Below are 16,249 nucleotides of genomic sequence, written 5' to 3' on the forward strand. Positions count from 1 at the left end.
GACGAGTTAGGAACTGTAGACTTCACCGCTATGTTGCTTTACGTAGTTTCTATTGCTTTAAGTATGTTCTCCCATTAGGGTTGCCAGCCTCCATGGGGTAGCTGGAGATCTCCTCGAATTGCAACTGATCTCAGGGCCAAAGAGATCAGTTGCCCTGGAGAAAATGGCTGCTTTGATGGGTGAACTCTATGGCATTGTACCTCACTGAGGCCCCTCTCCCAAACCCCACCCTCTCCAGGTTCCACCCCCCAAAATCTTCAGGAATTTCCCATCCTGAACCTGGCAACCCTACCTCCCATGTACTACCTGTTGCTCTTAAGTATGACCTTACTGGCTAGTTCTATGCTGTCTAATGTCAATCCTAGAATTGCTTGTGCTCTGTTTCAGCATTTCTTTGACTCTGTATTGGATCCTTGCTAATGCTATGTCTTTGTAATCTTGTATTTATCACCGTATGGCATTGTTTATGGAAATGTCCTTGAAATTGACTGTGCTAACCTAACTCTACGTAATCTGCCTTGAGTCTCAGTGAGATGACCTGCGGGGTGAGACCACCAGTCTATCTAGTCTGGTATCCCATTTCTTTTCTACAGTGGCCAATCAAGGGACTCGAGCCCAAGAACCTGCCCCCATGGCCTCCTAAGCCCAGTATCCAGTGCCACTGGAGGGATGGTGTGTGTGGTTTTTCTAACCACTTGTCTTTCATTTTGCAAGCTAACTTAGGCACATCTCTGAATAATTTTTTCCCCTCCTAGCAGAACCTAGCAGAACCTAGGCCGAATCCACACTTCCCCACCTTCCACTTTACATGTGCATTAATCGCGCTGGATTCTATCCCGCAATGTCCCAGTCTATGTTCACATCCCTTCTCTTACTGCCGCTGCCTCGCGCTATATTTCGTCCACATCTCTGGTAGAATCGCGCAATACGGGGTGGGTTTAGATCTGACGTCGCTGATGACGACATCACGTTCATTTTTTTTCATTTTTTCATCAGATTTCCGCTATAGCGTTTTTTGCTAAATTGCTATGGCAAGGCCACACCCCTATGATACCTGTGATTGGTTAATGTGATTCTATGCCTTCTTCTTTGAAATCCATTGGACCATTATTCTGACGGGCTAATTTGAACTGATATTTAAGGTGGGGGTAATCCGAACTCTCCATACGGGCAGACTAATTATTTGATGCTTGAATGTAATGTTAGAATGACGGATTTCCACTATAACGGTAATTTCAACAGTTAAAAAAAATTAATTTAACAGCCACCGATATTTCTGACTGTCCGGCATCCTAAAAATGACACGAAAATGGAAATGACACCACCCCTTGATGTCTCTGCGGGGATTTTGGAGCACCCCGATTAAGATTTATGGCCGGGATTGTGCAACAATGCTGGGAAAGTGAATCCTGTGTAATCCTTAATTAAAACCACTTTTAAAAAGGGGGGGAAGGGCGGACAGGCAGGCACGCTGCGGAGAGAGTGGAAAAGCTTGATAATTGCTCGGCAAAGAGGGATGGTGTTCCGGAAAGGCTGCAAACATGGAAGTGGGGTGGTTTGAAGGGGGCGGTCTCCTTGTGAAACGCTTCTATTTGTCCACATCCACGGTGAGAACCGCGCAAGAGAAGCGTTTGAACGCATGACAAATTCATCTGAGGCGCAACATGAAAGACGCGAGAGAATGGCGGGATTGAGGTAAGAGTATGAGAACAGCCCTCTGAGAAGAGAATAATGGGGGGGGGGGAACGGAAAACTTGAGACATGTGGATTTGGCCCTAATCTAGGGGTGGTAACTGCCTGGAGAAAAATGCCTCTTTAATACAGGCTTCATGAGATGTTATTTACCAGATGATGTTATTTACTGCCATGCCATGAAAAGCTTCCTCTGCCCATTTCCATGCATTAAGGCTATTAAAGGGGCAGGGCATCTTTCTCCAGGCCCCTTGGCGGCCCTAGTGGTAGAGTGGGGCCTCAAACCCTGGTCTCCTAGATCTTAGTCCACCACTGCACCACATGGAAATGCTGAAGCAAGACTGGGAGAGGACTGTTACCAGAACTGCTATTTTATGGGGAAATTAGCTGCAGTCTGGGTTTAATTATTGCAGATCTTAACCAGCTATACCAGAGTCCCTCTTCCAGATTACTCATGCAATAAAGAGGCAAGACTAATAAAGATAAAACTTGTTTTTACTAATAGTGTTGCGTATGCCTATAATAACACACACAAGCAAGGTACATACAAGAAACTAGGAAATAAAGAGTAGGAAAAATAGAGCTGTTTGCATTAGCAGGAGAACCCAGTTGAGATAGATGAAATTGGGTGATACGCACCTGGTCACGGCGAGGAATAAAGATGTAGCAGCGAAGCGTGGCGATATCTAATGCCTGCACTAGACACGCAGAGTGACGGTTGAGGTTCAGGATGGGAATGGCACGTGCACCTCATGGCAGGGGAAGCCTGCTTAAATACCCCAAAACATACCCTGATGCTAGTGCCTTCCAAGTGGTTCTCAAAAGAGGAACAAAGGCTTAATGGGTCTACAACTATCCCTGATGGGCCACTTTAGTGTCTAATTGTGTGATAGTGATACATAGGGAAGTGGGGACAAAGGAGGGGAGGGGAGTGCCAGGCGGGTTGATTGAATCTTGTCAGGAAGCTGGAGTTGTCTTGATGGCATCAGCTCTGGAATGCAGTGGTTGTATTGACATGCGTCCATTAGGTGTTCTGGACAGCCAGCACGTAGCTTCCATTCCAGGGCGGCTTCTGAGATATGCATAGCAGGGCGAGGCTGGCCGCTGTGGACATGACAGGCACGCATTCACGAAATGGCAGCTTTGGAGTAAACTGTCCAAGCTGGTTCTTTGCTGCCTGGGAACATGGCTTCTTCCTTGGCACGGCTTGGGCTTGCTAGCAGGCTGCCCAGTGGTGGGGGCAGACCCAGTGACCGTCCTGCAAGGGGCTCCCCGCAGGAACTGGCCAGGGGGTGCCTGGCCAGGCTCGTGGAGAGTCCCTCCGGCTGGCACTGTGCTGCTGGCAGCATGGCTCTGGGCCCAGGTGAGATAGGTGCCCAAGGAGGCAGGAAACAGACATGGATGGCACAGTCCATTGCAGCAGGGAGACCAGGACACAGGCATGGGCAGTGCTGCCCCAAAACAGAGTCTTTGATGGATCTTTAAAACGGCAACACTGAAAACTGACGCAGTCCATGGCAGGCCCCATAACAGGAGGAGGGGGGGTCCCTGGCAACAGGACTGCAGTGCGATCCTAAACATGTATACTCAGAAGTAAGTGTACTTAGGACTGCAATCTGTTAGTGACATCCTAAGGGTGTAACTCTGCTTTGCATGGTGCTGTACCAGTGCGTTCCTAAGAATACTTTCTTAGGAGTAAGACTCATTAAAAATGGGGCTTACTTCTAGTAGACCTCTTTAGCATGCTCCCAAAGACACAGAAATGTGTCATTCAGCTAAGCAACTGAAAGCTGGTACAGCATTTTATTTTTATTTCTTTAAGCGGAGCTGAGAGATGTGTACAAATGAAATGGTAAAGTGTGCTTATTTGCATCTGAAGCTGAATTTCCTGCAACCTCTTCTTGCAGCACTAAATAATGTGTGTCATATCTTGTATAAGCTTTGCATAGAAATGTGTCATCTGCTATCAGCATATTTCTCTTAATGCTAGAACACTGGCTGGCATATCCTAATTAAATGGCCATATTTTTTATTCCATCTTATTTTTGGAGTAAGTGCTGGTTAACTGTCAAATTTGACAGGCAAATGGGCAACTCTTTCCTCCCTATCCTCTTCCTGTTCCCACTTTGGTTGTTCATAGGTTGCGCTGTCCCCCCCCCCATTTATTCCGTGTGGTATTAGCAGTTAGACCCCCTCCCCAGACTGCAAGGGCAGTTTATGGGTATGAAATATCATAAACCCCTTGCCATAAGTCCTGGCACTGCCTGTCCCCGGGCAGAGAGGATGTCAGCCAGCCTAGAGACTTGAAAGTTACCAAGCCATGAGTCAAAGGGGGGGGACTGTCTGACAGCCCTCCATGCCCCTGACAGCAGTGGAGATAACTGCACTTCCTGTGATATCTCCCTGGCTAATCTCATCAAAACTTTCCTCTATCTTCCCTCTCCTACTTACCTAATCAAGGCTATTCAGCACATCTAATAGTCTTCCTGCCCAGCACTTACCAGATCATCAAGCAATATTTTCACCTATAGACTATCCCAGATAGTCACTTCAAACCTCTCCCAACTCTATTGTCCATCTCTGGAGACAGCCATTAAGGTATTGTTCTTGTGAGCAAGATGGTCACTTTGAACCTCTCCCAACTCCATTGTCCACCTCTGGAGATAGCCATTACGGCATGGTTCTTGGGAGCAAGATGTCAGCCTTGCCCCAGGATATGTTTTGCTCTATAATTCGGCTTCCTCGCCATGAGCTCACTCTCTGTGTGTTTTTGACCCACACATGCACCCTCGGATACTTCTGAGTCCTCCTCATGAAACACTGATCATTTGGCTGCTGTTCCCACAGACCCCTCCTTCTTCAGGACTGGTAAGTATCACCCTATCCCAAATTACTCTCTCCCAGTTTCTTCCGCTTTCTTAGCTAGACGTGTGTGTGTTTTGTGCTTGTTCGGTTGCCTTTATTTCTCTTTTAATAAAAAAACCCTTTCCTGTTGAACATCTGCCTGATTTATTTGAGAGTTCTCTAAGGGAATAATCTCGGTATACGTAGGTGCAGATTCCTAGTTACTCCCTCTCACTGCGTCTCCTTTAATGCTGATTCTTCCAAAAAATTAAGGAGGCCTCCTATTTGGGTAACAGTAGTGCAGGAGGAATGGAGAGCTTCCAGTTGTTGGTGCAAATCTTGAGTGGGTGGGGGATCTTTTCACTGACACTAGCGATGCTTCTGTGAGTGCATGCATGGCAGTAGGAGATTCCACTATGTGCCATACACAGAAATTTGGTTTGCTTCTGTTCCTAGTCCTCATTTTGGTGGTAGTCCCCTTATAGGGGAGGTTTAAAGAGCTCATTCCTATCCAATTTGGAGCACAAAAATATTCTTGCGACTGGAAACTGATATCGTGCACAGTTTCCTTCTCTTTCCTGTTCCCAGCATTCATTTGGATGATGATCTCATTATAGTAATGGAGGTGGGAATCATTAGAGTTGCACTCAGAGTATTAGTAAAATAGCCTGAACTACTCATGAAGTGGCTTTATATAAGTGGCCTGACTTCAGCAGTGATCTAAGCCTATGGGCAATCAGGGCAGCTGCCCTGGGCCCTACGCTGCAGGGGACAACCGTCATGGCCCTGTCCCATAATGGGGGGAAGAGAAGAACAACAACCGGTTCCCGCTCCTACTCTTCCAACAGAGGGGTACAAAGAAGAGCAGGTTCCTACAGTGTCACTAAGATTGCCCCTGCCTGCCCTGTTCTGGAAATCTTTTATTTAAAAAAGAAATCAAACTGACCTAGATAAATAGAAAAAAAGATGTACAACGTCTTTGTTTTTTATCCATAGTCTGAATATTCGGTTGTCACGTATTCCATGATATTTCATGCTGTCCTGCTTGTAATTCTTTTGGTAAATTATAGAAATGGTGTTGGAGTCCTTTTTAAAGCCCATGTGCATTGAAAGGAAAACCAAAATTAGCATATTGGACGAAAGTGACAAAATTACATTTTATTACTTTTCTCCTTGGTGTTGTCATTGCTGTTCTATTCATTCACTGCCAAAAGGCAATATTTAATAACATGCTGGGTTTTTTTCTTGACAGCTGGTGGCATGCTCAATGCAAACTCAATGCGTTTTTTTCTTTCTGTGATTTATTTTATGTTTATTGGACTCCCACACTGGAGGAGGTCTTTGTTTGCTCTTTGTTTAGGCAAGGGGTAAGAAAATTACAGTGGTATCAGTACAACTTAACGTTTTGAAAATTAACTGCTTTTGACTCAAAATTATAGATAAACGGCAAAAACAAGATTACTGTAATGTGACCACAGGTTATTTTAACTCAAGAGGAATAATTGCAGATGATTGCTTGAGACAAAATATAGAGAAAGCTTTATTTCCTGTTGGTTTAAGGCAGATTATAAATAATAATCTAAAACATACAGAATAAAATTACATCCCAAATTACCCTCATGCACACACTATTGATCCATGACCGACTTCAACAATTGAGTCAAAAGTGTGCACATTTTTGTAATTAATTTTTTTGTAGCTAACAACCCACTCTTAATCTTATTTACTTGTAAATTACTCCCACTGAATTTTATAGGATGTATTTCCAACATGTGGTGGCTTTCCTGATAATGTTTAAATATCAAGGGATACTGAAAAAAACCATCTCTTCTAATGCCTATATCCAATGTGCAAATATGCCTAATGGTGGTATTTCCTAGGTTTTTTTTATTTCCCATCAGTTTTTTTTATTTCCATTGTCCATCTTCTTGCATGCCTGAGATATTATAAGACTAAAGAGCCACTTCTCGATGGAAATCCCCTTTTTAAAAATAATTAGCCAGCTTGGTTCAAGTGTTACAACTAATTGCCTGAAATAATGAGATACCACCTGAAAGAGCACTATGGCTCCAATTTACTGATAAGGACTGAACCTATGCAGAGGCTTCCAAAAACTGCAAACGTATCCCACAAGGTGAAAAGTTGATGAAATTTTTCTTACAACTATGATTTGATTTATTTTACGTATTTTTCACTTTTTTTCTCTCCAGCAGGTCCCAAAACATCTTTAAAAGTGTATTATATAGGGTGTGACATGGCTCTGTGGTCAAGTACCTGCTTGGCATGGAAAAAATTAGTGGTTCAGTTCCAGGAGTCTCCAAGTAAAAGGGTCAGGTTTTGTGAAAGACCTTGACTTGAGAGCCTGGAGAACTACCACCAGTCACAGTAGACAGTACAATCACATCACCCCCTGGGTTAGTCCTGGATCTCCTGGCCTAGCTCATTCGGGTCACAAGCAACAAAACAAAGGCTAAGAGTCAAGGACCAAGAGCTTCTGTCCACACTCGGGCTAAATACCTGAACCAAAGGAGGACCGCAAGCTAAGCCAAAATTTCTTTCAGGTGGCAAACAGATATCCCCACCATTCTTCCCCTGCTATACATATAATTCATTAATGTCTTTTGCTGGAGGAGAAAATGACCCCGGAGAATAGAAATGTTACGCTCACAACGTATTAGGACGGAACTGGGCTTTGTATTTATCCACTGTTCTTAAAAGACACTGCAAGAGTTGTGAATACCTCCAAGGCCCCACTCTCTGTTTTCTATAAGACACAACAACTACTACTTCATTAGTCTAGTAGTACATAATCTGTGTTCATATGGATTGATAATTCTCCTTCATCCCACTTTGATAAGACATGGAGCAGAACCACAAGTGACAAAAGGCACAGATTGGACACTTGTCTGCTTCCTTCAAGTTTTGATGGGAAATGTAGGCATCCTGGTCTCGCAGCTTCGCTCTCTGACTGCTGTCCAATGGACTTTTCAACTGTCACTTGTCCAACATTCCACCAAGCTGCCTACATTTCCCATCAAAACTTGAGGGAAGCTGACAAGTGTCCAATCTGTGCCTTTTGTCACTTGTGGTTCTGCTCATGGTTGCAAAAAATGAACTGAGTTTGCAATACAGTGCAAAATCGATACGTGTGCAAAGGTTTTCTTCAGCTTTTTTTTTAAACTTGCTGTACGTTTCCCTAAGGCAGACTGTGACACAACAGGAAAGATATAATGTTTGACAAGAAGCTGTTCATCATCTTAAAATGCCGTTTGATCTGGAATGCCGTTTGATCTGGAAAAACTGGAAAACCAGTTTTTATGTTTGTTAACATTTTTACAGAATTTGGATCCAAGCCAAGGTTTTGTTGGCTGCTTTCCAGATTCAGAATGTTGTGTTTCATATTATGTCCAAATAAATGGGAGCAAATGTTCTTGTTTTAATCTTAAACCTTCGGCAATATATTGTTTTAATCTGTTGATTTTCTGGGACCCCTTTCTCTTTATCCATTCACAAAGTTTTCTTGGAAAGCTGAGTTCAACAAAAATTCTGGCTTCGCATGTCTACAAAAATGGTGACTATAACTGCTTGCATGCGTAGCAAGAAGGATCTTGATCTCTAATCACAAAGTATGTTCTCCCCAGCAGGTATACTCAGAAGTTATGTCCCAGTTTATTCAATGGATCTAACACCCAGGAAGGTGTTCTTTGTCAGGTCCAGTGTATATCTAAACTGTACTGACTCCATTTTCTAATGCTTCTAGTGTTTAAGTGCTTTCTTCCCAGGTGCACCAGTTCCCAGGCAGCATTCCCACCGGAGGAGACTGTTTTGTCTAACACCGTTCCACCAAGCATTGGCCTTGAAGAAGAGCAGCTTCCCAGGACTGAAAGATGTTGTTTTGAGAACTGTGGGGGGAGGCTGATTCAGATGGGGATTGTTACTCTGTACCTCATGCTTTGCTATTCATTGGTAACAATGATCGTGTACCATCCTGAGTCTCCTACTCAGGACAGTGGACTATAATGGACCTTTTCTGCAGTAAAGTTTCCTTATTCAAACAATGGACTCTTGTTTGCTTCTGAAGGGGAACCTGTAGTAAGAGCCTTATCTAGCCACAGTCTGACATTTTGTTACCAATCATGCCTGAGTCGGGCCCAGCGGAATCCAAGGTTGTCCCGGACAGGGATCCTTTGTTTGATCCGTATGCGTCTCCCGACAGTCAACCAGCGCAACCCCAAGAATCTCAGGAACCGGTGCCAGCCGGGACCGGAGCTTCGACTTCTACCCCGCCTCTCATCGACCTCGGCAGTGAAGGGACAAGGCCGACGGCGGCCGCTCTCCCCTTGATCTCGTTACCCACCCCGTCGGAGTGGGGAGCCAGACCCCGAGAAACGAGAGAGCGCCGGGCCGGGGGACTACATCCACGAGTTTCGATGGAAGGGCACCGAAGCCTAGCGACTGTCCCTGAGCTGGATAGCAGCCAACCGTGGCTGTTTTGGAACAGGACGACCGAACAGACGGACGGGAACACATCCCGCCGCGGCGCCCTGAGTTGGGATTATTCGGAACTTGCCCCGTGGAAAGAGCCAACGGAAGTTCCTGAACAAAGTTGGGTGCAGATGCAAAGTCGCACCCATGCTGTAGATTCCGGCATCTCGGCAGTGACGGGCCTAGCCAAAGGAATTCTAGCAGCGAGATCGCGAGTCGATCAAGGAGACCCCCCGCCTTGGGGGCCGTTTTCCCCCGGTGAGTGCAACTGAGGGAGGTTCCGTGATGGAGCAACCGGGTCCAAGCCGAATGCAACAGTTAGAAGCTAGGCTGATCGACATGGAGGAAAGTTTGGCTCATGCCATTCACCTAATCTCAGCGATGGGGGCAGGAGAGAGACTATCACCTGAAGAAATGGCTGTACAGATAGCTACCCTCCAAAGTGTTATTTCCTATCCGGTGGAGGTCGTTCCGCAGCAGCCGCCGTTTTCAGGAGAGGAGGAACCCTGCCCAGGAGAACCGGGAGAACCGCCCGCGGAACTTCCTAGATTAGACGAAATTCCGCCTAGCGGAGATACTCCAGCTGAGGTACCTGGAGAAGCTCCAACAGAACCCCCTAAATCGGACGGGGATCCACCTCCCGAGGAGACTCCAGCTGAGGTGCCTGCAGAAGGGGAAGAAAGGCCAACCCGTCCAACCGAGACGACGGTGATACCCCCTCCCGCTTCTCCAATAACGGTCCGGCCGGATCAATCGGAAGAGCCTCCGGCTCCGCCTGAGGAGGAATTGCCACAACAACCGCTGGAAGTTGTCCCCATTCAGCAAACCCCAAGGGACGGTCTACCGGCGCCACAAGACCAGCCTCTGCTTCCCAGAGTAACGACGCCGGGAGGGGCAAGCCCGCGCGGCCCGCCACCCATCAGGCCTTCGCCGCTGCGGCCCCTTCCGCTTCGACCGCAACTAATCCCTTTGCAGCAACCGGTCCGTTTGCCATCGGACCAACCCGTATTACCACCTCTGAATCAACCGGTGGGGCCTACGCCACTACGACCCCACCAACCCGCCCCTCAGCGGCCGATCATCACACAACCGCACCGACCTCCTCCACCTCGACAGCTACTGCCGACGCCTCCGGTGTTGCCACCACCAGCCCGACCAAGGTTGCAGCAGCCTGCCCGGCCACTGCTACAGCCACCGGCCCAACCAAGACCACCGCCCGCCCAGCCGAGACCACCACCGCCAGCCCAGCCGAGGCTGCCACAGCCAGCGCAGCCGGTGTTGCCGCCGCCAGTGCAACCAGCGCCGCTGCGACAACCGGGTCCCCAACTACCTCCCCTCGTACCTCAAGTGCCCTTGATGCTTCCGACAGATTTCTACCCAGCACCGGCTCCGAGACAAGACCTCCCGATGGGCTGGGTGAAACTGGAAGCTACTTTTGATGGGGACCCCTCCAAACTAGGATTTTTCCTAGTGCAAGTAGTGCAATTCTTCAACCGGTGGGGACACCTCTTCGGCAGCGAGGCCAGTCAAATTGAGCATCTCGGCTCCCGCTTACAAGGCAAAGCAGCGGATTGGTATGTAGGTCTATACAATATCGGGGCCCCCGAACTCAATACTCTCCAGGGGTTGGTAGACGCTATTCGAGCACAATACGAAGACCCCTTAGAGGAAACCAGGGCCCGAACAGAATTGCAAGCCATTAAACAAGGCAGCATGTCGGCAAGGGACTATATTACGAAATTCCGACAACTAGCTGCCAAATGCCCTAGGTGTGAGGAGTCCACCAAAATTATCCTGTTCAAGCAAGGGCTAAACCCGAGACTTCTGGACAGAGCCCTTATGCAGGACAATCCTCCTACGTTATTAGGTTGGATCCAGCTTGCATGTGAAGTTGAAAATCGCATTCTGGAAGTCCGGTTGGTTGAACAACAACAACAAACGGGACAAAGAAAACCCTTAACTCTACAGAGGGGAGGACGGGGAGCTGGATACGCCACCCGTGGAGCGAGAGATGCTAGATGGCAACAAGGGCTGTGTTTGCAATGCGGGCAAGCCGGTCACTTTGCAGCACAATGCCCCTACCGGCCTGTGCAAAGACCTCCGCTTCAACTACGGCGTCCAACCCTTGCTCCATTTCCTACTCTCCAACGCCCGATTCCCGCTCCACGAGCGAACAGAGGCCGTGGAGCTTCCCAACGACCCGCCGCAGAAAGGGGGCTGGAAGCGGAAGAGATTATGGAATACGACCCCGCTTCCCCAAATGCTGAGGGAAATCCAGAAAGTCCCCAGTCGGGAAACGAGATGGATCTGTCGTAAAAGGGCCCAACCGACAGATCCACCCCAAGCCCGTCCCTGCACGGAACCGGCTGCCTGGGTCCATCTTATTCATGCCAGTGACTTTACTTAACCCGGAGAGGAAAATGCACATCCGAGTGCAAGCCCTTATCGACTCGGGCTGTTCCAGAGACATCATCGCCCCAGCCCTAGTCAACGGACTAGTCCTACCAACGCGTGAATTGCAAAATCCAGTAATATTTGAACAAATGGATGGCACCAATATGAACCCTGTTACCACCGAAACCATCCCAGTGATCACAGGCATGGGCCAACACTGGGAAAAAAGGTCTTTTGTCATCAGCTCCACTGCCAAATACCCGTTAATTCTAGGCAGCAAGTGGCTATGTGATCACAATCCCTACATAAACTGGGCAGAAGGATGCATCACTTTCAGTCACACCAACTGTAAAAACCATCGTTGGAACCAAAACTGGGGTAGTGATCCAACTCACACCGAGAAGGCTCTTCTCACCCAAGAAGAAATAAACCAAATACCCGAACCGTATTGGCCTTTTCTGAATGCTTTCTCCGAGGAAGAAGCTGATACTTTACCCCCGCACCGACGAACTGACTGTGCAGTGGAAATTTTACCCGGAGCCTCACTGCCCAAAGGACGACTCTATCCCATGAGTCTCCATGAACGAGAAGAGCTCCGGAAATTCATCGACACCAACCTTCAAAGAGGGTTCATCCGCCCAGCCAATAGCCCCCACGCCGCTCCGGTTCTCTTCGTGAAAAAAAAGGATGGGGGACTTCGGCTGTGCACGGACTTTAGAGGACTTAATGCGGTATCCACCAACAACGCCTATCCCATCCCGCTCATCCGAGACCTTCTCAACGTCGTGGCCCAAGGTAAGATCTTTACAAAATTAGATTTAAAAGATGCTTACTTCCACGTCCGTATCAAGGCAGGGGATGAGTGGAAAACCGCATTTAATACACCCCTCGGGCAGTATGAATACTTAGTTATGCCTTTTGGATTGACGGGAGCCCCGTCTGTATTCATGTCCATGATAAATGAAGTTCTACACGAATTCCTTTACAAAGGTGTGGTGGTGTACCTTGATGATGTATTAATTTATTCGGACACAAAGGAGGAACACATTCAAATGGTGCAAAAAGTCCTGGCCACCTTGATGAATAATAAACTACCCATCAAGTTGTCCAAATGTGAATTCCATAAGACTGAACTCACTTACCTTGGGTACTGTATCTCCCAAGAGGGATTAAAAATGGATCCAGCCAAAGTACAAGCGATCCAAGAATGGCAAACTCCCACCACCCGCAAGGAACTGCAATCCTTCCTGGGTTTTGCCAACTTCTATAGAGACTTTATAGCAAACTTCGCCCAAATCACACTCCCCTTAACAGAACTGTTAAAAACAAAAAATAAAGGGGACCAGGCTAAAAAACCCTCCTCCAAATTACAATGGACATCCGATTGCCAAACTGCTTTCGAATGCCTGAAAAGGCAATTTGTAACAGAACCCATCCTCTGCCACCCCAACGAAAAGGCCCCTTTCATAGTGCAAGTCGACGCCAGCGATACGGCGATAGGAGGGGTATTATTACAGAAGGGGGAGGATGGGAAATTGCGGCCCTGTGCATTCCTGTCTAGGAAGTTTTCGGAGGCAGAAAGAAATTGGAATGTGTGGGAGAAGGAAGCTTTTGCAGTAAAGGCAGCCCTCACTAACTGGAGGCATTGGCTGGAGGGGGCCCGATACCCCTTCGAGGTCTGGACAGATCATAAAAATCTGGAGGCCCTGCGAAGCCCACGCAGACTGAATGCCAAACAATTGCGATGGGCAGAATTCTTTTCCAAATTCGACTTCACTCTAAATTACCTCCCGGGCAAGACTAACTTTCTGGCAGACGCCCTATCGCGCATGCCCCAACACAAAAGCAAACGGGAGGAGAAGGTGGACACGGTCTTCTCACCTACGCAATTGGGAGGCGTGGTAACTACCCGCAGCCGAGCAAGCCAGCCCCTCCCGCCCAACCAGGAGTGGAAATCGAAACTTAAAACTGAGGTGGAAAAGGAGGGGGATAAAGCACCTAGAAATAAACTGACCCAATCCCCACAGGGGGATTGGCTAGCTGGAAGCAAATTCTATGTCCCGGACAGCCTCCGACGGGAGGTATTACAGCGATGTCATGATGCCCCCACTGCTGGTCATTATGGGTATCTGAAAACATTGCATCTAATACAACGGCAATTCTGGTGGCCGGGCATGCGCAAAGACATTTCCCAATACGTTAGCTCCTGCCCCATTTGCCTCAGCGCCAAAACCCGGAAAGGGAAACCTCCAGGTCTCCTACAACCATTGGAAACACCTAACAGACCTTGGGAAATAATATCTATGGACTTTATCACTGATTTACCCCTTTCGAAAGGACATAATTGCATTTTAGTCGTAGTAGATCTGTTCTCCAAACAAGCTCATTTTATTCCATGTACTGCTATACCCACCGCTCGAAAACTGGCGGATTTATTCTTAAAACACATCGTAAAATTACATTCTTTTCCGTCCAAGGTGATTTCGGATCGCGGCGGACAGTTCGTTGCCAACTTCTGGCGGGAGCTTTTGAGAATGTTGAATATTGAGCAAGGCATCAGCTCAAGCCACCACCCACAAACCGACGGACAATCCGAAAAAACTAATCAGATTTTAGAGCAGTTCCTCCGTTGCTACATTAATTTCCAACAAGATAATTGGGTGGACCTTCTCCCTCTGGCTGAATTCTCATACAACAACAGTGTGCATGCTTCCACTGGGGAGGCCCCTTTCAAAATTGTATATGGAGCTCACTTCAATCCCTTCCCGTTGGACACTCCCCCTCTCCATTCCTCCAGTTCGCCGGATGTATCTTCATGGTGGGGGGAGGCTGCGCAACAGTGGACTCTTATTAAGAAACACCTCGAAAAAGCCAAACTGGATTACAAAAAGTACGCAGATCGCCATCGTGCGGCCGAATGGGATTTACAACCTGGAGATCATGTTTATATTTCCACCAAGAACCTGAAACTAGCTCAGACAAGCCGCAAACTAGCGTTAAAGTTCCTTGGACCTTTCCCTGTGCGCAAAGTAATAAATAAAGTGACTGTTGCTGTAAATTTACCCAAGAATTTGCGCCATGTTCATGATACATTCCATGTCAGTCTCCTGAAAAGGGCTCCCACCGACGACAAGTGGCACATCAAAGCTCCACCCATTCCAACTTTGATAGACGACCAAATACACTATGAAGTGCAACAAATTTTGGACTCTAAATTCAAACGAAATCAGCTTTTTTACCTCATTAGGTGGAAGGACTTTGATTCTGGTTACGATGAGTGGGTGAACTCTGTACATGTTCATGCTCCTAGATTAACCAAAGCTTTTCATACTCGTTACCCATATAAACCAGGGGGGGATCTGTTTTAAGGGGGGCAGAATGTCAGGTCCAGTGTATATCTAAACTGTACTGACTCCATTTTCTAATGCTTCTAGTGTTTAAGTGCTTTCTTCCCAGGTGCACCAGTTCCCAGGCAGCATTCCCACCGGAGGAGACTGTTTTGTCTAACACCGTTCCACCAAGCATTGGCCTTGAAGAAGAGCAGCTTCCCAGGACTGAAAGATGTTGTTTTGAGAACTGTGGGGGGAGGCTGATTCAGATGGGGATTGTTACTCTGTACCTCATGCTTTGCTATTCATTGGTAACAATGATCGTGTACCATCCTGAGTCTCCTACTCAGGACAGTGGACTATAATGGACCTTTTCTGCAGTAAAGTTTCCTTATTCAAACAATGGACTCTTGTTTGCTTCTGAAGGGGAACCTGTAGTAAGAGCCTTATCTAGCCACAGTCTGACAGTTCTTAGGATTGCATTGATTGAGACTTAAGGCAGAGATTCTCAGATTTTTTAATCTTCTGCAATTTAAATGAGAAAACAGACATCAAGTTAATTTACTGCAATAAAGAAAGCCAGCACTCATCTTGGCTTAAGGCTGTATACCACAAGATATCCCTACTGGGTTTCTCTTTCGAGTCATTGCAGATAATGCCACTCTGAAAAGCTAAGGTGATAGTTAAAGAATATATGACATACAAAGGCAGGATGATATTGTAAGGGTCCCTAGCTACTGGGCCCCACAGAAAATAAAATATGTAGTGGCCCCAGTGGCATATTTATCACTGGTAGAGATCCCAACACACTGTAGGGCCTACTCAATGGGCAGATGTAACATCTTTCCATCAGCAGTAACAGAAGGCCATTACAAAAAAGTACCGTTGATAGAGCGGCTCTGCCCGTGTGGGTCAGGGAACATAGAATTGATCGATCATGTATTATTGCACTGTAGGTTCTATGAGGACAGCAGAGTAAATCTTATCTATCCCTTATTAACATAACCCTATGTTATAATAATCCTAATTATTTTACCAGACCAACCCCCTGTTGTTATTCTGTGGGCATATGCAGAGGAAAGCAGGTTTAGAGGCTGGAAATTAGGACCATGGCTTTTACAAAAAGATGTGTGAACCTGTATCAACTATGAAACGGAGGAATTTTTAGATTTAATATTCCCTAGCCTTATGTGTGGTCCATTGTTTGGGACACATTCTAAGCATACCTAAAGAGTTATATTTTAAAAAAGAGGAATCAAAAAGCAGATAATGGAAAAAATTAACTAATTTTCGTAGAGGAAGATCATAAGATCTTTGAAACCAAAGAGGCTTTGGTGAGGCTGACACCAGGTGGGGGGAGTCCAGTCAAGGCAGTGCACAGCCATGTCATGAGCTGCAAGCATTCCCTCTTTGTCAGGCATGGGCAATGGTGTCTATAGGGCAGGATCAGGCCTCCCCCCCCACACACACACATGCTGACAGCCTCAGTCATGGAGGCCAGCATT

This window comes from Eublepharis macularius, chromosome 9 (assembly GCF_028583425.1).
Source record: "Eublepharis macularius isolate TG4126 chromosome 9, MPM_Emac_v1.0, whole genome shotgun sequence".
In the NCBI taxonomy this organism is placed as follows: Eukaryota; Metazoa; Chordata; class Lepidosauria; order Squamata; family Eublepharidae; genus Eublepharis; species Eublepharis macularius.